Genomic DNA, 22,295 nt, shown 5'->3' with positions numbered 1-22,295 from the left:
GGCTAATACAGAATAAATGCTCTAAACACCTAAGAAGAATATTATGGTCTACTACAGTATCAAAGGCAGCTGTAAGATCAAGTAAGATCAATACAGCATTTTTACCAGCATCAACTGTAAGTAAAATGTAATTGATCACTTTTAGCAAGACAGACTCTGTGCTTTGATGGGCAGTAAAACCAGATTGAAAAGGTTGTAATAACTTGGCTGCATTTAAAAACAAGTTCAATTGAGACAGCACAACTTTATCTAAAAGTTTTGATAAAAATGATTATTTAAGACAGGCCGATAAATATTAAAGCAACCCTCATCCAGACCTGTTTCTTAAGCAGAGGCTGAACAACCGCATGCTTAAACTATTTAGAACTAGATGAATTAATCAACACTTGGACGCTGGGGCCAATAGGAAAAGCTGCTTTTAATCTCTGATGGAATAGTGAGAGATTGAGTGGGGTGGTAGTTATCTTTGTAAACTCCACCCTCTGGCCCAAAAACCGGTGTCGTGGTCGAAGGGAATTCAGCGTGTATGTGAATTCAGGCGCTTCTGGAAAAATCACTTTAATTTATTAAACACTCTCAGAAAAAAAGGTACAAAAGCTGTCACTGGGACAGTACAGTACCCTTCAAAAGGGTTCTAATATGTACCATTTAGGTACTAATATGTACACGTTTGGTACCAATATGTACCTTTGAGGGACTTATATGCACTCTTTAGGTACAAAGGTGTACCTTTTGAAAAGGATACCGCCACAGTGACAGCTTTTGTACCTTTTTTTCGGAGAGTGAACAGTTGATTTCTAATTTTAATTCTGACTCCATGAATAATTTAATCTGACTTCAAATTTAAGTGACTCTGTTTTTTCAAATTTTCTATCTTAACAGCTGATCCTCAGATTAGTTGTGATTTAATTTAGAACAAGGATTATTCTGGGCATCTCATAATCTCAAATATTCATTCATTAAGGACCCGGTGTCGCTTTGAGACGTCACGTCGCAAATGTGCGCTCACGATCACAAACTAGCCAGTCCTGAAATAGTCAGAGGATGCAGTGCAACTATTTTACCCTAAGCGGCCGCTCACTGCTGACTCATAACAAAGGTGTAATTTTTTTTTAATATTTGCGAGCTTGCAACGTGCTAAGTCAGTGATAGTCAGAAATCGGAAGGTCTCCTTAATGATGTGGACCATGCTCCATGCCTTCGGTTTGATCTATCCTGGACAGAGACAGAGAGATGAACAACCATATGAGAATAGATAAACCAACAATTATCTAAAATAATGATCAAAATCATTTCTTATCATTTCTGAAATTAAGTTCATTTTTGTGTTTCTTCACTGTTGAGTGTGAGAGTGTGTGAGCAGCTGCAGTTTCAGTTCAGTCACTGTGACTCTGACTGACGGAGGTTTTTGTACGACTCTTTATCACTGTGTGAATGTACGATCACTCCCACAATTACTATAAGAATTTGCTCTGCAATGGAAACTCTGACAGTAATAATGTCCAGCATCTTCAGTCTGGACTCCACTGATGGTCAGAGTGAAATCACTGTTAGATCCACTGCCACTGAATCTAGATGGAGTTCCTGACTCGAGGCGGTCTGCATAACGAATCAGGAGTTTAGGAGCTTCTCCAGGTTTCTGTAAGTACCAGAATATATAATGAGCTCTACTGTAATAAACATCACTGCTGGTTTTACATTTGATATTCACAGTTCCTCCTGGTTGTTCTGCTGTTATTGAGGGACTCTGAGTGACGGTGATCTGTCCTCTACACTCTGAAACACAACAAGAAGAAAATCACCAGAATAAATGAAAGATCTTTGCTAAAACAAGTAAATGTAAAGCAGTAAATGCAGTGAAAGTGAGTGTCACCGTTGAGGAGCAGCAGCAGAGAGCAGAAGATCAGTGTGTGTGTCCTCATCTTTACTGGGAATGAGTGAAACTGAAGGACAGAGATGTTGGATTAACAGTCTGACTGACAGACGCTGATATTGAGCTTCAGTCTCAGGGGTGGGACACAAATTCAAAGCCGTTTCCTCTCAAATGAGTCTCAGTCACGACAGAAGAGCAGAAATGAGGAATATGACAATGTTCAGAAGTTCATTTTCCCTCATCAAACACTCAATAATAGTTTGTTTCTCTGTGATTCACTCTTGGCAGAAAACTGGATGTCGGCAGTAAATAATCAAATCAGTTTAAAAATAATAATTATTAATTATTATTATTATTAATCTAAGGTGGAAACAGGCTTGAATATTTCTTTTTCTGATCTGTCGTCTGCTCTGCTTTGTGTGTTTCATACACAACTGTATGAGTGCTTTATCATTCAGTCATAATTTTATTACAATTCAATCAACATAGTTTGAAATAAAATAATAACTTCATGTGTTTGAGTCCATTTGTCTTGTTTTCATTTCAGGTCTTTCATTGGATCAGGGCTTTTGCTCACATATTAATAAACTTCAGCGAAGCATTAAAACACCTGCAGATTCATGATGAACCTCACAGAGATTATGATATAGATTGAAGATAAACATGGGGAAGCGAAATAAACCTAAAATTCTTGGGACAGCAGCATGTGTCCAAATTTTAATCTTAACCGTTCTATTTCATCAGAAACGATCTGTAAACAGGGCTTTAAGTGTAAAATACCGAACTTGTCCTTTACTGTCAGTAAGTTAAGGAGTGGTATAATGCCCTTTTCACAAGATGTAAAATAAGTCTCTGATGTCCCCAGAGTGTGTGTGTGTGAAGTTTTAGCTCAAAATACCCCACAGATATTTTTATAGCATGTTAAAATCATCACTGTTTGAGGGTGAGCAAAAACACACCGTTGCAAATGAGCTGCTGCTCCCGGCACAGGGGGCGGAGCTTCAAGAGCTGGTGTGTGTGTGTGTGTGTGTGTGTTAGCAGTTCCAAAAATTTCAAAAACGTTAGAAAAGTGAAATCATAAATAAATGTATTAATAAAGTAATAATTCCAGCGCTCAATAGGAGGGAGAGGCTTAGATATGTATTCGACTTATTGATCAGTGCAGAAATAGACCGCTTTCTATGAAACCAGTGTTTTCATCATTTAAGTAGCCTATATTAAAATAATATGGTAAGAAATGCCAGTTTCCAATATCATGACGCTGTTCATCACTCACACTAACAAATCAACGCATTTCATCGAAAATATCAACGCATTGTGCAGCATATTGCTGTAAAACCCACTGAGGAAAACCTTTCAGAGGTGAGAATTGTGTTTATATGTAGAACTCAATAAGCAATATCCATATCCAGAATTATCACATTAATGATCAAATAAATGCTGTGAAAAAATGTATGTGTGTGTGTGTGTGTGTGTGAGAACATACATTTACATAGGAACATGTATGTTCAATATATGTACACAATAATTAATAATATTTTAATTTTTTTTATATAGCCATGGTCAATGCATATATTGCAGTATATTGAAGAATATAAGCACTACTGTAGTTTCCCATATATGGAAATGTATTAAATGTAATATATAGCATTATATTTTACAGTATATTCCCATATATTTTTGTTCTGTAAAGGCAGGGACACTGGTGGGCTTTGTCTAGTTGTTTCTCTCAGCGTATGCTTTTATTTCTGACCTCTATAATCTAATAAAGAGTTTAATTTAGATGGTTTTATTTCAGATGCAAGTGTGACGATGTTATTTCAGATCCTCCTTTGAGCAGCTGCAGTTTCAGTTCAGTCACTGTGACTCTGACTGACGGAGGTTTTTGTACGACTCTTTATCACTGTGTGAACCACCGAATGCTCTCAGGCCAGTATAAACCCAGACAGTAATAATGTCCAGCATCTTCAGTCTGGACTCCACTGATGGTCAGAGTGAAATCACTGTTAGATCCACTGCCACTGAATCTAGATGGAGTTCCTGACTGGAGGGTGTTGGCATAATAAATCAGGAGTTTAGGAGCTTCTCCAGGTTTCTGTAAGTACCAGGCTAAGAAATCATCAGAACCATCATTGTACACATCTCTGCTGGTTTTACATTTGATATTCACAGTTCCTCCTGGTTGTTCTGCTGTTATTGAGGGACTCTGAGTGACGGTGATCTGTCCTCTACACTCTGAAACACAACAAGAAGAAAATACACTCAAAACTTTGACAATATATTGGAAGAAATGAATTCATATCAAACTTGTGCTCCACAAACCTTGAGCAAACGCTGTGAGAGTCCAGATGAAGATGATGATGAAGGTCATGTTGATGAAGATTGTTGTGTGTGTCAGTGATGAAGTGTTAAACTCACAGCACTATAAACACTCTCACACACTGAAGATCTGATCAATATGCAAACACACTCCACATCATTTCCCTGAAGACAGAAGAAACACTGTTTTGTCTTTTAGTGTCTTTGCTAATAAACTTCTGTGGATCATTTTCAGAAACAGAAACTCATGATTTACTTCATGTTATTTTGGGTCGATCTTCTCGCTCTAAACACTGTTTTAATGATCAGTTTCATTCAGACTTTGATGCTGAGAGAATTTAATACCTGAGCTGCAGATTTATATCATCCATGATACTGTATAACAGGTCAAAGGTCATCCAATAGAGAATGACCATCTAAATCTGGCTGAAGATTTCATTATAAAGCTTTTGTTTCATCATAAAGATGTTTTCATCTTTTTTTTTTTCTTAAATGATCTGATGAAACTGTATGATGTGTGTGTTTTTAAAAGAAGTTTTAAGGTTTTTATTTGGCAAAGATATTCTTAATTTATCACAAAATGTATTATTGAAAAGCTTAACCTAATTTCAAATCTCATTTATTGTCACATTTAATTCTATTTTATGGATTGATTACACCAATTGATGTATTAAATTTTTTTATTATTATTATAAATATGCCATACGATGAGACTGATTTTCACTTCAGTTCAATAACCCTGATGTTGAGAAGATCTGCTGTTGAGTCTCACATCAGTGTGTGTGTGTGTGTGTGTGTGTGTGTGTGTGTGTGTGTGTGTGTGTGTGTGTGTGTGTGTGTGTGTGTGTGTGTGTGTGTGTGTGTGTGTGTGTGTGTGTGTACTTGTTCAACTATCTTTGTGAGGACCAGTTTGAGTTTTCGACCATTGGAGTGAGGACAAAGAGAGTAAAGATGTGTGGTGTGGTGTGGCGCAATGGATAAGACACCTGCCTTTGGTGTGAGAGACCCGGGTTCGAATCCACTGTGAGACACCAATGTGTCCCTGAGCAAGACACTTAACCCCTAGTTGCTCCAGAGGCGTGCGACCTCTGACATATATAGCAATTGTAAGTCGCTTTGGATAAAAGCGTCAGCTAAATGAATAAATGTAAATGTAAATGTAAAGAGAGGACATGTTGGCCGGTCTTCACTTTCTGAGAGCCTTTAAAGGCCTGTTTGAGTCAAGACTTGGTTTTAGGGATAAGGTTATAATGAGGTCAAGGGTCGGTTTAGGGTCAGGGGTTCAGGTTAGGCACTTAGTTGTGATGGGTAAGGTTAGGGTAAGCGGCTAAAGATTGCATTGTGTCAATAAATGTCCTCATAAAGATAGATGTACAAGAATGTGTGTGTGTGTGTTCATTTGAGTGTGACGGAGGTTTTTGTACGACTCTTTCACTAGAATGAAACACTGTGGTACACTTTCGGTGGAGGAACTGAATTGACGATCAGAAGCTGTAAGTCTTTCTTAAATTATCTATAAAAACGTATGATGTGTGTGTTTTTAGAAGGAGGTTTAAGGTTATTTAACAGCATTTGCCAACAATATTCTTAATTTATTACAAAAATACATTATTGAAATGCTTTATTTGCTTTACTTTACTTCAACTCTTATTTATTGTCACATTTTAGTCTATTTTACTGATTGATTGCACACATTCATGCATTTAAATTTACTGTAATATTGTCTGCTATATTATGAATGTCATATTTGGTGATATTCTATGTTTATTACATTTCAATCCATAGTTCACATTCATAATGTTTTACATTAGTAATTTCACACATAATGTGTGCTAACATTTCATTGTATTTTCAGTTATTGCAATGTTTTCAGTTATTTCTAAATATATTTAATTTGACACAAAAGTTGGATAATAGACAAAATAAATGTCATCAGTTCATCATCAGGCAAAAAGAAATTTATTTGATAAACTAAATTTAAACTAAGTTTACTTATATTTCTGTTTACGAGGAAGTCTATTGAATGGTGATTATTTTCAAAACACAAATAATATGTTGTGTTAAGTTATATTTAACTTGGTTAAATCTAGTTAGTTAAATCTATTACCAGTTTTCAGTGTATACAGTAAAGCAACAAACCCTTTACCAATTAATCATTTTTATAATAGTATTTTTACAATGTACAATATTTAGTAATACTGATTAAATGGAGAATATTTTGAAACTAAACTCAGGATAGTGTCTATGAATGAAAGCAGTGAGGTGAAACTACAGTAAAGATGAAATGATTGTGCTTTTTACTGTATTACCATCAGACAAAGAGAAATTTAGTTAAAGAGCATTTTAAAAATCAATCATTTAAACTATTAAGTTTGCGGATGATTATGATTGTGTCTTAACACAAGAATAAAAAAAAATCATAATTGAAAATGGGCTGAAAAATACAATTAATTCTGAGTATCAAAATAGAAGAATATTTTTAAAAATACTTTTGTAATACTTTATTCTAAATCTTATGAATAAATGTATTTTATGTGGACAATGTTTTTAAAAATTTGATTGAGATTAAAAGGTTCTGTAACAATTCTGAGGAAATTCAATATTTTTTATTTATTTAATCATTTATTTAAATTTTATAATTCATATTAATATTTTTAAATGTAATTTTTAATTTTATATAAATAATTTAACATCTTATTATTGCTAACATTTAGTTCCTTTTGACTGCAGATTCTTTAAAATCTATTCAATAATTTCTTCATATATAATTGTGTCTATAATTCTTGGTAAATGTAACTATTAAGGGCTTTTTTAAACGCATGAAACAAAAGTTGTATAATGTGGACAAAATACATATAATTTTTTTATAATTTTCATCAGATAAAAAGAAACAGTTGAAGAGCATTTTGAAAATTAATCGTTTAAACAATCAAATTTGCTGATGTTTATGATCGTGAGTTTCTGAATAGCAGAATATTTTCAAAATACATTTAATATTGAAATGATCATTTTAAATTAGTTTTCTAGATCTTATAACGACATCACAATATAACCATCAATTTACTTGGACAATGTTTTTCAAACTCATTCTGGGGATCATTTAAAATGTAACTTGTATATTTAAAATCAAATGATCATTCATGAATGTGTGTGTGTGTGTGTGTGTGTGTGTGTGTGTGTCCAGCGGGTCCCTCCGTGTCTCCCTCCGTGTCTCTGCTGTCTCCCTCTTCTCTGCTGATCTCTGGAGACTCCTCCGCTCTGCTCTGCCTGCTCAGCTCTTACTCTCCACAGGGGGCGACGGTGAGCTGGACGCTGGACGGGTCAGAGGTCACCGAGGGGGTTCAGACCAGCGCAGAGAGCGAGCGGGACGGTCTCTACAGTCGCAGCAGCGTCCTGAGCCTCAGCAAAGCACGCTGGGAAGCCGCAGAGCGCTTCGTCTGCACAGGAACACATGCCGGAGCTGCTCACGAGGCCTCGTTCCTCAAGAGCTCCGAGTGCTGATGTTTCTCCAGTGAAGACCAGCGTATCTGAGCGTCACGTGATTTACAGCTCAATACTGAAGCAGTCTGTCAATGTGCTGCCATTGCTGTTCATTCAATAAAGCTTCATCTGAACGCAAGCGCACATTTGTGTTGGACTGCATCATTGATCAGTGTGTCATTCCTTCAAAGTCCTGCACTAAAGTTTCAGCCGCTTTTGATTGATTGGAATTAGAGGTGTAACAATAATTACAGTGGATAGAGACAATATGTATCGTATTATTCACCCAAAATGAAAGTTTACAGGGTTTTCGTGTCTCTACTACATTAAACTACTGTATATAATGTTAAATATAATGTATAATAATGCAATGGGGGAATATTTGTGGGTCCTGATAATGCCAAATGTCTGATGTTACCAGTAAAAAGTGGCCTACATTATTTTAGATATATCTAGTCAGAGACATCAAGCATATTCGTCTGAAATAATTCAGTATTTTCATCTTCAGAATCATGAATATTGTTATTCTGGTGTCTCTATTGTCCTGCATTGGGTTATCAGCACCAAGTCCAAGCCTATTCATTTACACACACAATGTTAAACCAAATTTAACATTTTGATGGAGTATGGCAATAATATGGTATTGTGAGTTCAGGATGGTGACATAAGGGTCTCGTTACACCCCTAATTGTAATAGTTGAGAACAGCTGCATTCAGCAGTAAATGTGAAATGAAGCTCTTGGGGTTTGAACATGGTCACTGGAGACGAGCTGCTCTATTCTGAGACCATCACAATCACTAAACCTGACAATGCAAATGAGATTTACACCTCAAACTCACAGTTTCACTCTTTTACTGGTTCAACGCTCTGAACTGGAGCAGTTTCACTTCTGCTAAAATGAGTTATGAGTAATAAATTCATTATAAGCTTGAGATAGCTAGGCCTACTTGAAAAAGGCTCAAAAACATCTTTCTTACATTGACTTTATTATATAGTGTATTGTACAAAACGAACAATATATGGTTTGTTTGATTTCATATCAGTTTACACATTCGGTTTTCTCTGATTCAGAGCATATTAGAGTCAAACCCGTCCGTCACAGTACAGATCTGCTGTGTTGAGAAGTATACAATACTTGGTGTTCAGCTCATAGTAATTGCTCACTATAACAGATGTAATAATGAGGAACTGCAGCACTTCAGGCTCTAGTGAGAAACTGTGTTGAGTAATGCGAAGAAAAAGAATAAAGGTTTAAACTGAATCCGAAATCACAAACTTCACTGCTATATATGGGTGAAAAGCAGAATGTGACAAAATGTCCCCAGATTGACCGACTACAGTGAAGCAACGCAACCGACACTGGTAGATCACATGATAATGACAACATGGCCAATATAGTACGTCCAGATTACATTCATACTACACTCATTAATACTGTAGAATGTACTTTTTAAGCGGTCGTGGAGTAATTACTTATTCAAAAAAGTTTGCCAATTTCGGACGCATCCTCAGTGTTAGTTGCACACAAGTCCTGAAAATTGAAGCCAAACGTCTTGATCGCCCCCAGGTGGCTGGTCCCAGTACAGCTCATTAACCCCGTCCTCTCCAAATTAATGATGGTTTCTGTCGTTTCAGGTAGTTTTTGTTACGCTGATGTAAATTCAGTTGTTCGTGTTTTTAAGTAGCTATTTAATGCTATAAAAGCGTGCGTGTGACGACATGATTGACAGCTGAGATTGATGGTTTCTCTGAGTAAAGTAGTCACTGAGGCACCAACTGACTTTGTTCGGGAGGAGATCGGAGCTTTAACTTTAATTTCTACATTTCCATGATTTATTTCATATTGTTCTGCAGTAAACTGGACCTTGATACCGCGGCTCCACTTCACTCTCACTCAGAGGCGGACAGAGTACACAGCTTCATTACTTGAGTAAAAGTACAGATACCCCTTGCTAAATTTTACTCAAGTACAAGTAAAAGTACTGAAGTACTTGTTTTTAAAAGTACTTGAGTATCAAGAGTACAAGAGTACATTTTCTAAATATTGCATTACTACTGCCACAGTGCTTACATTGGTAAACACAGCAAACACTTGAAGCGAAAACTATCATTAACTTGTTCAGAAAATTTAAATAGTCTGGCGAGGTGAGGTGGGGCCACGGGTTGGCACCAAGCGTGCCGCACAAGCCCTGAAAAGTGAAGCCAAAACGTCTCGATCGCCCCTCTGTGACTGGTCCTAGTATAGGTCAGAAGCCCCGCCTCAACGGGACGTGAGACCAACTAAACAATTAAATTACACTTCAAATATCTTTTTTCCAAAGGTGGTTTCTTTCATTTGCTGTCGTTTTTATCACGCTGATGTAAGTTTAAGTGTCTTTTTCAAAAATAAGTTTTTAGTTAGTTACGTGATGCGGTGGTGTAACGTCATGATTGACAGCTGTGATTGACAGGTTCTCTGAGCGAAGTAGTCACTGAAGCACCAACGGACATTTTTTCGGGATCTTCGGAGGACTGAGGAGATTGTATTTACTTTATTTTAACAACCCTCTTGTCGTACTGCAATAAATAAATAAAAAAAGTGTGCAGAATCCACTGTCCCTGAGTGCATTCTGTGAGAGTGAGGGCGGAGCGTTGATTTCGTGGCTTTACTTCCTGCTCACTACTGCGCAGGTCTGGTCCCGAGATCGCTACTGCGCAGACTCAAGTTCCAATATGTCAGCGCCATATCGGGACGCTGGCGGCTTCAGTTCTCATCAATGGAAGAGAGCGAAGGGGCGTCGTCCATCTTTTTTTACAGTCTATGGTTGGCACATTCCCGGGATGGACCTGCTGCGTCTTCATCCATTGTTTCCTCCATGGTTTCGTCTCTTATCTAAATCTGACCATGGAGTTGACTTTGGCGGAAAGCTGAAGGTGATTGCTGATAGGCTGTCCCAATCAGTGACGCCTGCACAATCCAATCACATTTGAGAGGGAAACAACAAATTGAGGGTTTCCAAGATTTTTTTTTTTTTAGAAGTAACACTCACGGTTATGGATAGAAACGTAGTGGAGTAAAGAGTACAATATTTGCCTCTCAAATGTACTTGAGTAAAGTCATGAGTACTCCCCAAAAAGATACTCGAGTAAAGTACAGATCCCTCATAATTGTACTTAAGTACTGTACTCAAGTAAATGTACTCCATTACTGTCCGGCTCTGCTCTCACTTCTGCGCAGACTCAGTCCCATCATTAGGGCCGGTCACAGTCTCAGAGCCATCCACAGCACCAGACCCGTCAGCTCTCCAAAGTTAGGCCAAAAAGTTAGGCTTCCGGTGGACCACCATGGGACCTTATTTCGGAAAAATATTGTATGGTAGTCAATGGCGAGAGACAACAAATATTTTGATCTCGTTTGAATTGTGCCCTGAATTACACATATGATGTTTGTCAATTTAAAAGATACATTTTAAAGTCAAGAAAGTCGCAGTTTGATGTAAAACTGTTGAGGTATAAGACTGAAAATACGTAATTACAAAGACTACAAACCCAAAAGGCGCACATGTGACGTCATACCTTTTCTCTCAATGAATGAGGCTAACTTTACTGAAGCTAACGTCTGTCATTTTTCTATAGTCTTACATTATAATCGTAACGTTACGCCGTCATGCCTGAGTGTTTTGTACCAGACTGCACACATACTGTTGGTGACGTACATAGTGCGAGACGAGAGATGTAGTTCATTGAGTGATTTTCACATAAAACTAAATGTTACTAGAGATGATCTAAATTTCTTAAAATTGCAGTTGGAAATAAGGTGAGAACAAGGAATGATTCAGTTTAGAAAGAAGATAAATCATAAATGCAGAAAAACAAAAATATGGTGAAAGATTGAATAATATCCACTAGTGAAGATCAAACGTGACTGAATTTCCTCACAAATGACTGAAAATAACAGGAGAAAAATTACTTGGTCATGGTCAAAGCTGTCATATACTGACTAAGCTCAAACTTTTATATTATTATAATATATTAATATAATAATATTGTTGCTTATTATAAGATCATATTGCTTTTCTTAGTGTGTGTGTGTGTGTGTGTGTGTGTGTGTGTGTGTGTGTGTGTGTGTGTGTGTGTGTGTGTGTGTTTGAGCAGCTGCAATTTCAGTTCAGTCACTGTGACTCTGACTGACGGAGGTTTTTGTACGACTCTTTATCACTGTGTGAACACTGGACCACTGTGATAACTCTGACAGTAATAATGTCCAGCATCTTCAGTCTGGACTCCACTGATGGTCAGAGTGAAATCACTGTTAGATCCACTGCCACTGAATCTAGATGGAGTTCCTGACTGACGGCTGCTTGTTCCATAAATCAGGAGTTTAGGAGCTTCTCCAGGTTTCTGTAAGTACCAGCTCAGACACTGTTTGCCATTACAACAGCAGTCTGGATTTCTGCTAGTTTTACAGGTTACAGTGACTGATTGTCCAGTTTGAGAGAGCCGCTCTGAGGGAGTTTGAGTCACTGTCTCCTGCCCAACAGATTCTGACAAGAGAGAAAGATTAGAAATCACACACACTTTTACAACCTTATATCTTCACAACACACACAAAGATAACGAGTGAATAACGTTTGTAATCTTGACTGACACAAACCTCGACATAACACTGCCAGCGTCCAGATCAATATGGTGATGAAAGTCATTTTTGTAGGTTGAAGGTTCAGTTCTAGTGAAAAACAGTTGTTGATCATGTTTGATGTTTGACAGAGTTATAAACACATGCAGAGCACTGAAGCGTGTGTCGCTCATGTAAAACACACTCTATGCAAACGCTTCAGGAGTCACAGATTTAAGTTGGTGTTTCATTGAGACTTTACAAACAATTCATGATTTCACATGTTAATATGATCCTTTATTGATATAAAGCAACATAGAGCGCTGTTTAGTCCGAATATCAGACCAGCATGATGATAGTGAGTGTGATATTGCTTTTATACAAAAGCTTAATGAATAAGAATCCATTATTGAGTATTTTACATTTTAGTAATTTAGATTGCCAGATCCTTTGTCTGTTTCTGTTCGGTCAAATGAAATATTTCCAAACGAAGCCACAGTAGAATAAAACACAGAGAGACTCTGGGAAACACAATAGTTCCTGAATGAATCAGTGTTTTAAATCGGTACTTTAAATAATTTAAATAAATACTAAATAATAAAAATGATAATAAATAATTTAAATAATACTTCATTACTATATATAGGCGAAAAACAGTATTTGACAAAAGAAGTATGTCTAAAAAGAGTAGGCAAAAAGGTGATAAAAAAAAGAAGAAATTGCTGAATTACACTTTTAAACGTATTGGGTTTCAACGTACTCAAATATCTACTGATACAAATATAAAATAAAAAAAAACCTTTAAAGCGGTTCAAATGTTGACTTGATACTAAGATGCAATTATACATAGTTTATACTCTATTAGAGAAATGGATTATTATGATGAACATATTTAGACAGTTTGTGAACCCTGCTTTGTTTTCAGACAGTTTAATATAACTTTCAAAAAAGTTTAGTACAAACGCTACTGTCACTCATCAACGGCAGCTGTCACTGTTGCTAGGCGACAAGAACAATCCTCTATAGAGACCGTCCCGTTTCACACTCGGTCCGCCCTTCACGGCCTTCGAAGAATCCAGACTCTGAATCGGGACGCATCCATTGACTCTCTCAAGTAGAGATTCCCTCGACTTAAGATTTTTCAAGTCGACTAGTAGTTGTTCATTTCATTAGCCGATTAATCGCTCGTGTCTTTTAATAAGCCATATAAATCATATTAATGAGCCTTTAATTGCCGATATATAATACATCGCCTAATCAGCGTTCAAGCGCACGCATAAAGCTTGCCACAGCGCACCGGCAAAAGTAATGATTATGAATGTGTCCTGAGAAAACTGCAAGGAGAATGTCTAAACATTTGAATAGTTTATTAATAATGTTTTCTGTGTTGTCGGCTGCAGAGATTTAGTCGACGATGCTCGTGATCTCCACATTGCGGATTTCATACGGATTACATATTCTGATAATATTTGTTTGCCACTTGAATTGGTTGACAATCGCTTGACATTTCAAGCTTTCTATAGATATATTTCTCATGTTTGTGAGGCATATACACTGAGTTTTAGTTTATTTTTTTGACACGCTGCAGTTCACAGAGAACGAGACGGCAGAAAACACTTCCTGTTTGTTTCCTTCAATTTTCTTGTTATTATGAGTTTACACAAATAAAAGTAGACAATTTAGTTTTGAATGATGTGTTACTCTGATCTGAATGACCAAAAATGATGAAGTATTTGAAGTTGTTTCAGCTGTTATCAGGAAACAATGCAAGTAATTGTGCCGGCGCCTCATGTCAGTAAAGCGCTATACTTCAGCTTCCTCACGCCACACACACACTGGAGATGCGCCTAATAATAGCACACATTTATCTAGGTTAACGTTAGAGCGAGCAGCCGTGTACAATTGCTACTACTGACATGTTTCAAATGATAAGAAATATTTAAGGTCGATGGAAGAAAGGATTGGGTTTCCTGCCTGACACACTGTAATTCCCACAAACAACCGCCATTTTTTTTCTACTAACCGGCGAATAAACTTGACTAAGCCTCTTCTAGTCGACTAAAGAGTAGTTGAATATGAAGGAGCAGCTCTACACTCAATTCAGTCTCTTGTCGCGTAACGATGAAACTTGCAGAAAGAGTCTCTGTAAAATCCAGCACTAAAGCTGCAGGTTAAACACATCTGTGTGTGATGATGGAGGATCTGCTTCTGTCACGAGACTCGACTCCAGCTCTGAGTATCTCTCCACTTATTCACTGAATTACAGTTTACAATTACTAACAAGCGTTTACCAATACTTAAAGTACTTTTTCTAAACTCTTAACACAGCAACACACATGATCATACAATTACAAAAATATATTCAGACACCTTCAACATTTCTCACATTATCAGTTTATCCGCTATAGTTTAGAAAATGGTAATAAAATATGACAAATATTAATCTGTATCAATTCATCTTGATAATGTCAGATAACTTTGAGCAAAACATGATCAGGTCAAAGTGTCTGAATCATTTTTGGTCCCAAATGTTTATAAAATTTACTGGTAATCACTTTATGAAGAATTATTGGGTATAATATATCACAGTTTACTTTATTTTGCTATCCTCACTTACATAAATGAACTATAGTGTATTGCACACACTAGTAAAAAAATCTACAAGATGATATATCTGGTGTCTGAATAATGTTTGGTTTGACTGTAGAAAAGACGCACTCTCAGTTTGTTCAGTTTCTTCTTGAGTGTAATTCGAGACATTGAATGTTTGTCAGTAACACTGTAAAGATGGTTATGGTCTTAACAGTATTTTCTCTTAATGATCAGCTCTGTCTGATACTTCAGGAGTAAAAAGGTTTATATTTGTAGAAATGAAGTATAAAGTTATAATAGATGGAGTGATGTGTGGAGACAGCGAGCTTCAGTTCCCAACACCAGCTTTAACAACGGCCGAAAACAACTCAATGTCAAACACTAGTTTTATTCTACAAATGTGGAGGATTTCAAGACTTCAAGAGGGAGCAAGGCCAAAACAACACACACAAACCCTCGGACTATTAGGGAGAAACTAACTAAACTACAAAAATAAAGAAAAATAGGGTAGAGTGGGGGAAAACGCCCCCCTGGGGTAAAACGCCCCCCTCCTGTTTTTCCCAAAATAACCACTAAAAGTAGTCAAGATACATTTTTACTGTTGCTATGCACTACGTTGATAACGGGGATATACAAATCTCTATGGAGAAGCTGACACCAGCGACACATTTGAAGAGAAGAGGATTACATGGTAAATGCTATAATTTTCAGATATTAGTAAATAAGTGTTTAAGAGAATATTGTTCTGCAGGATATCACAGTGATGTATGATAGATGAATAGTGAAATCTGTAGTTTGAGATCATATATTATTTATAAGGAATATAATTATATTTTAAAAATTAAACATTTTTTTTTAAAACTCATAGCTTGAGGGGTAAAACGCCCCCCTGGGGGCATAGTTTCTCTATCATAATTACTATAATAAAATATTTCTGTCTATCAAATCCTTTGTTTTACACTTAATGCAGTATAACTAGGTGGTAAAATCAAAATATTTGAACAAAACATGAAAAAATTACCTCAAGTGAGCATTAGCTAGCTTGCTAGCACAGTTAGCTCACTGAGGGAAGGTAGTTAATTTTGCCTATTTTGAACATTACTGAAATAAATATTAATATATATACACATGTTGATACATTACTTGCCTTTTACCTTTAGAGATTAAAAACTATTGTCTGTTAATTTAGCTGTTGATCTATGAAGCAAACTGGTTGGTAAGTAAGGGGGCATTTTACCCCACCCTGGGGGGCGTTTTACCCCACCGCTGGGGCAAAACGCCCCCTTTGTACAAAAATATTTTCAGTGAAAATACTAATTAATTATGAAGGCTGAGCAATTTTAATATTTGGTGAATAACTCCTGCTATAGTCACTCAAAACCAGGATGGCAATTCTAATCACATTTATGTTTTGTTTCACTGTAATGTCACATTTTCCTTAAGGGGGGCGTTTTCCCCCACTCTACCCTACAATAAAAATACACTAACTCTCTAACGCTTAAACTGGAGAAAACCAGATATAAAGGAAATGGCCAACTCCACATCAGCTTCAGTCGCTCTTCTGCGCCGCTTTATGCCTTTCATTCTAGACTGTGTGTGTGTGTGTGTGTGTGTGTGTGTGTGATTTTATTAAAACTCAGTCATTAAATAAAATATATTTGTATCTTTGAGTTCTTCTTTGTGTCATTTTAGTTTCAGGTCTTTCATTAGATCAGGGCTTTAACTCACATTTTATAAGTAAACTTCAGTCAGTGGAGCCTGAACACTCCTGCAGATTCATGATGAAACAAGAACATGCGGACAAATCATGAACCTTTAAAGAGTGTTATAGATTAATTTCTTAATTAATTAATTAATTTTTTTAATTAAAGGGGAAAAGCATTGCAGTAAATGGCGCTGATTAAATCTAACGATCGCTTATCATATCACGTCAAACCATGCAAATTATACTTTGTTCTCAAATTGTTAATGTTAACAACATCAGCACTGCGCGACTACATTTAATGCCCTTCCGATATTCGTCCTTGTTTTCGCACGGGCCGACTGCAGTCTCTTTTTTTCTCCCAAGTCCGAAGTTTTTTGCGTTTTACAACGGATGAATCTCCAGTTGTCACTCCACCTCCAGCATCCTCACACTCATAGCCGACTAGCCGAGACTCTTCTTTATGAGGACAGATGTGACGTAATGACACAGACATGCTCGAATTTCCAGCGGGAATCCACCAGGACCACTGGAGTTAAAAACATTATTACAAGCTTACCGGTTTGAATCGATCTACGGCAAGCAGAGAGTTTTGAACACTGGCTGGATATGTACTTGCTCAAAAAATTATTTGGGATAAAATTATTTTGGATTTTTAACCCCAAAAAGCTACGGACTGCAGCTTTAATAAGATAAAGAGTGTTATAGATTAATTTAAATATTTACAGTAGCATGTGAAAAATTGAAATGAATGCTTTCTATGTCATGTAATACCAATGAAAATATCCTCACTGTTGAGTGTGTGTGTGTGTGTGTGTGTGAGAGAGAGAGAGAGTTTGAGCAGCTGCAGTTTCAGTTCAGTCACTGTGACCCTGACTGACGGAGGTTTTTGTACGACTCTTTATCACTGTGTGAATGTATCATCACCCACACAAACACCATCAGAACCTGTTCTGCAATGGATACTCTGACAGTAATAATGTGCAGCATCTTCAGTCTGGACTCCACTGATGGTCAGAGTGAAATCTGTTCCACCTTGTGCTCCTTTCCCACTGAATCGACTGAGACTGTTATCATAGAGCTCATCTATAGAATAAATGATGAGTTTAGGAGCTTCTCCGTGTTTCTGCTGATACCAAGCTAAACCCCAGATAAATATCCCAGTATCAGTTTTACAGTCTATAGTGGCGTTTTGTCCTTCAGAAACATTCACAACTTCAGGCTGAGTCACAGTGATTCCTCTGGACGCTGTTGACAACAACATTATATGAGTTTCATCAAATGACATGAAGATTAAAGACTCAGAAATGACAAGCTTTGACTTCTGTTACCTGGAATAAAAGCGGTCAGAATCCAGATGAAGCTGCTGAAGAGATTCATGGTGTGTGTTGGGTTTGTACCGTGGTAAACAGCAGTGTGTTATAAAGTGTGTGAGTCTGAAGGCTATAAACACTCGGAGAGCTGAAACACGTGCCGATGCAAAGTGACTCTCTGAGCAAAAACCAGCTGGAGGAAAACACACATGAAAATGAACACATGCAGAAGAAACTGATCCAGTTTTGTGGCCTTTAATGTGTTTTATTCTCATGATCCAGTGGAGTGTGTTTTCACTTCTGTAGGAGTTTACAAATCATTTCTTCTTTATTCTGCACGAGTCTCTGGTTCAGAGTTCAGACTTTCTGATCAATCAAATGACAGTTTCATCACTAAAAGAAACAAGTATTTCACTGTGAACTCCATGAGAGGGCAAAGGTCATTCCAGAGGTCACAGGTCATCCACACTTATTAAAATGCTTTGAGAAACACATGATCATTTAGAAACTCCCAGTTAAGATGTGTAAAGATCAGTACAGAGTCTTTCTGATTATATTATTTATTTAGATTTAATAGTTTTCATGCATTAAGAGACATTTAGAGACGATTAAACTGTTCAATAATCCTGATGTTGAGTCTCATATCAGTGTGTGTGTGTGTGTGTGTGTGTGTGTGTGTGTGTGTTGTTCGTCTCTTTCTCTGCTGGAGTGTGTGTTCATTTGAGTGTGACGGAGGTTTTTGTACGACTCTTCCACTAGAATGAAACACTGTGGTGGACTTTCGGTGGAGGAACTAAACTGACGATCAGTAAGTCTTTTCTATTCTAAGAATATTTTAATTAATTAATTTTATTTTATTTTTTAGATTATTTCAGCAAGATAATTCTTTGTGATGATCTTAAAATGCCATGAATGAACCTTAAAAAAAAAAAAAAAACATCTAAAAGATGATCTTATTTGTCAACAAGATAATTCATTTATTGTAAAAATATGTTTTTGAAAAGCAATTTATCATTTAACTATTTTATTATTTACTTAAGTTTTATATTTCATATTGTTTTTAAATGTTATTTTAAATTTTACACTAATAATTTAATTATTATTGGTAACATTTGATTGTATTTTAATGTAGCCTATGGATTGCAGTATTTTATGATATATTCAATTATTTCTTGATATAAATAATTTTGTCTATAATTAATAGTAAATTTAACAATTAAGGGTTTTTAAATGCATCCAAAGTTTAATAATACAATGTTTGTGTAAGCGTCATCATCAGACAAAGAGATATTTAGTTAATAACTATTTTAAAAATCAACAATTTAAAGGTTAAGTTTGCTGATGAATATGATTATAAGTGTCTAAACAGCAGAATTTAAAATATATATTGAAACTTTGCTGAAAATTACGAATGATTTTTTGTGAGTATCAAAATTTATTAATATTTTTACAAATTAACATTGAAATTATTATTTAAAACTGATTTCAAAATCTTATGAAGAAATCACAATATATTAATACATTTTCATGTGGACAATGTTGTTAAAAATTAGTTGAGATTAAAATGTCCTGTAACTTCGGAAAAAAATCAAATGTGTATTTTTTTATTAAATGTTTGTATAGCTATTTTAAATGTAATTTCATTTTACATGAATATTTAAAATCTTATTATTGCTAACATTTAGTTAATTTCATGTATTGACTGCAGATACTTTAAAATCTATTCAATAATTCCTTTATATATATATAAATTTGTCTATAATTCTTGGTAATTGTAACTATTAAGGGCTTTTTAAAATGTATGAAACAAAAGTTGTATAATGTGGACAACATAAATATGATTTTTATCATTTTCATCAGACAAAAAGAAACTCAGTTGAAGAGCATTTTGAAAATTAATCATTTAAATGATCAAATTTGCTGATGTTTATGATTGTGAGTTTCTGAATAGCAGAATATTTTCAAAATACAATTAATATCGAAATGATCATTTAAATTAGTTTTCTAGATCTTATAACGACATCACAATATAACCATCAATTTACTTGGTCAATGTTTTTCAAACTCATTCTGTGGATCATTTAAAATGTAACTTGTATATTTAAAATCAAACGATCATTCATGTGTGTGTGTGTGTGTGTGTGTGTGTGTGTGTGTGTGTGTCCAGCGGGTCCCTCCGTGTCTCCCTCCGTGTCTCTGCTGTCTCCCTCTTCTCTGCTGATCTCTGGAGACCCCCCCGCTCTGCTCTGCCTGCTCAGCTCTTACTCTCCACAGGGGGCGACGGTGAGCTGGACGCTGGACGGGTCAGAGGTCACCGAGGGGGTTCAGACCAGCGCAGAGAGCGAGCGGGACGGTCTCTACAGTCGCAGCAGCGTCCTGAGCCTCAGCAAAGCACGCTGGGAAGCCGCAGAGCGCTTCGTCTGCAGAGGAACACATGCCGGAGCTGCTCACGAGGCCTCGTTCCTCAAGAGCTCCGAGTGCTGATGTTTCTCCAGTGAAGACCAGCGTATCTGAGCGTCACGTGATTTACAGCTCAATACTGAAGCAGTCTGTCAATGTGCTGCCATTGCTGTTCATTCAATAAAGCTTCATCTGAACGCAAGCGCACATTTGTGTTGGACTGCATCATTGATCAGTGTGTCGTTCCTTCAAAGTCCTGCACTAAAGTTTCAGCGGCTTTTGATTGATTGGAATTAGGGGTGGAACAATAATTACAGTGGATAGAGACAATATGTATCGTATTATTCACCCAAAATGAAAGTTTAGGAAGTTTACAGGGTTTTCGTGTCACTACTACATTAAACTACTGTATATAATGTTAAATATAATGTATAATAATGCAATGGGGGAATATTTGTGGGTCCTGATAATGCCAAATGTCTGATGTTACCAGTAAAAAGTGTCCTACATTATTTTAGATATATCTAGTCAGAGACATCAAGCATATTCGTCTGAAATAATTCAGTATTTTCAGCTTCAGAATCATGAATATTGTTATTCTGGTGTCTCTATTGTCCTGCATTGGGTTATCAGCACCAAGTCCAAGCCTATTCATTTACACACACAATGTTAAACCAAATTGACCATTTTGATGGAGTATGGCAATAATATGGTATTGTGAGTTCAGGATGGTGACATAAGGGTCTCGTTACACCCCTAATTGTAATAGTTGAGAACAGCTGCATTCAGCAGTAAATGTGAAATGAAGCTCTTGGGGTTTGAACATGGTCACTGGAGACGAGCTGCTCTATTCTGAGACCATCACAATCACTAAACCTGACAATGCAAATGAGATTTACACCTCAAACTCACAGTTTCACTCTTTTACTGGTTCAACGCTCTGAACTGGAACAGTTTCACTTCTGCTAAAATGAGTTATGAGTAATAAATTCATTATAAGCTTGAGATGATAGCTAGGCCTACTTGAAAAAGGCTCAAAAACATCTTTCTTACATTGACTTTATCATATAGTGTATTGTACAAAACAAACAATATATGGTTTGTTTGATTTCATATCAGTTTACACATTCAGTTTTCTCTGATTCAGAGCATATTTGAGTCAAACCCGTCCGTCACAGTACAGATCTGTTGTGTTGAGAAGTATACAGTACTTGGTGTTCAGCTCATAGTAATTGCTCACTATAACAGATGTAATAATGAGGAACTGCAGCACTTCAGGCTCTAGTGAGAAACTGTGTTGAGTAATGCGAAGAAAAATAATAGGTTTAAGCTGAATCTGAAATCACAAACTTCACTGCTATATATGGGTGAAAAGCAGTGTGTGACAAAAGAAGTATGTCCGAATTTACAGTAAAAGTCCCCAGAGTGACCGACTACAGTGAAGCGACGCACTGACACTGGTAGATCACATGATAATGACAACATGGCCAATATAGTACGTCCAGATTACATTCATACTACACTCATTAATACTAAAATGTACTTTTTTAGCGGTCGTGGAGTAATTACTTATTCAAAAAAGTTTCGGACACATCCTCAGTGTTAGTTGCACACAAGTCCTGAAAATGTAAGCCAAATGTCTTGATCGCCCCCAGGTGGCTGGTCCCAGTACAGCTCATAAACCCCGTCCTCTCCATGTAAGCGAATGGGATGTGTAACAAACTAAACAATCAATTTCAATTTTAAAGATGGTTTCTGTTGTTTCAGGTAGTTTTTGTTACGCTGATGTAAATTCAGTTGTTCGTTTTTTAAGTAGCTATTTAATGCTATAAAAGTGGGCGTGTGACGACATGATTGACAGCTGAGACTGACGGCTTCTCTGAGTAAAGTAGTCACTGAGGCACCAACTGGGTGCTTCTCAATTCTTATTTGTGCATCCTCGTTTCCTCTCCTCGCTTCCTTTCCTCGCGTCTCAGCTCCGCCCCCTGTAGGATGCGAGGGAAGGCTGCAAGGAAAAGACG

The 22,295-nt window shown here is 36.6% G+C and overlaps 1 long non-coding RNA gene and 2 gene segments (V, D, J or C); 1 reads left to right on the top strand and 2 right to left on the bottom strand.

The window, feature by feature from the left end:
* Nucleotides 1–2,686: 2,686 nt before the first annotated feature.
* Nucleotides 2,687–4,463, bottom strand: LOC307153393 (Ig kappa chain V region 4135-like). The segment is given in 2 exons: nucleotides 4,196–4,463; nucleotides 2,687–4,108 (listed from the first exon to the last, which is right to left on the bottom strand).
* A 7,400-nt stretch (nucleotides 4,464–11,863) lies between these two features.
* LOC307153391 (immunoglobulin kappa variable 4-1-like) lies at nucleotides 11,864–12,434 on the bottom strand. The segment is given in 2 exons: nucleotides 12,307–12,434; nucleotides 11,864–12,196 (listed from the first exon to the last, which is right to left on the bottom strand).
* Nucleotides 12,435–18,084: 5,650 nt separating this feature from the next.
* On the top strand, nucleotides 18,085–20,481 carry LOC307153402. Its single transcript, XR_013820144.1, has 2 exons — nucleotides 18,085–18,682; nucleotides 20,042–20,481. It is a non-coding gene; the product is annotated as an uncharacterized lncRNA (long non-coding RNA).
* Nucleotides 20,482–22,295: the final 1,814 nt, after the last annotated feature.

The sequence above is a fragment of the Squalius cephalus genome (assembly GCF_949319135.1).
Source record: "Squalius cephalus genome assembly, chromosome: 25".
NCBI classification, from domain to species: domain Eukaryota; kingdom Metazoa; phylum Chordata; class Actinopteri; order Cypriniformes; family Leuciscidae; genus Squalius; species Squalius cephalus.
This window is presented reverse-complemented; position numbering and strand designations above follow the sequence as displayed.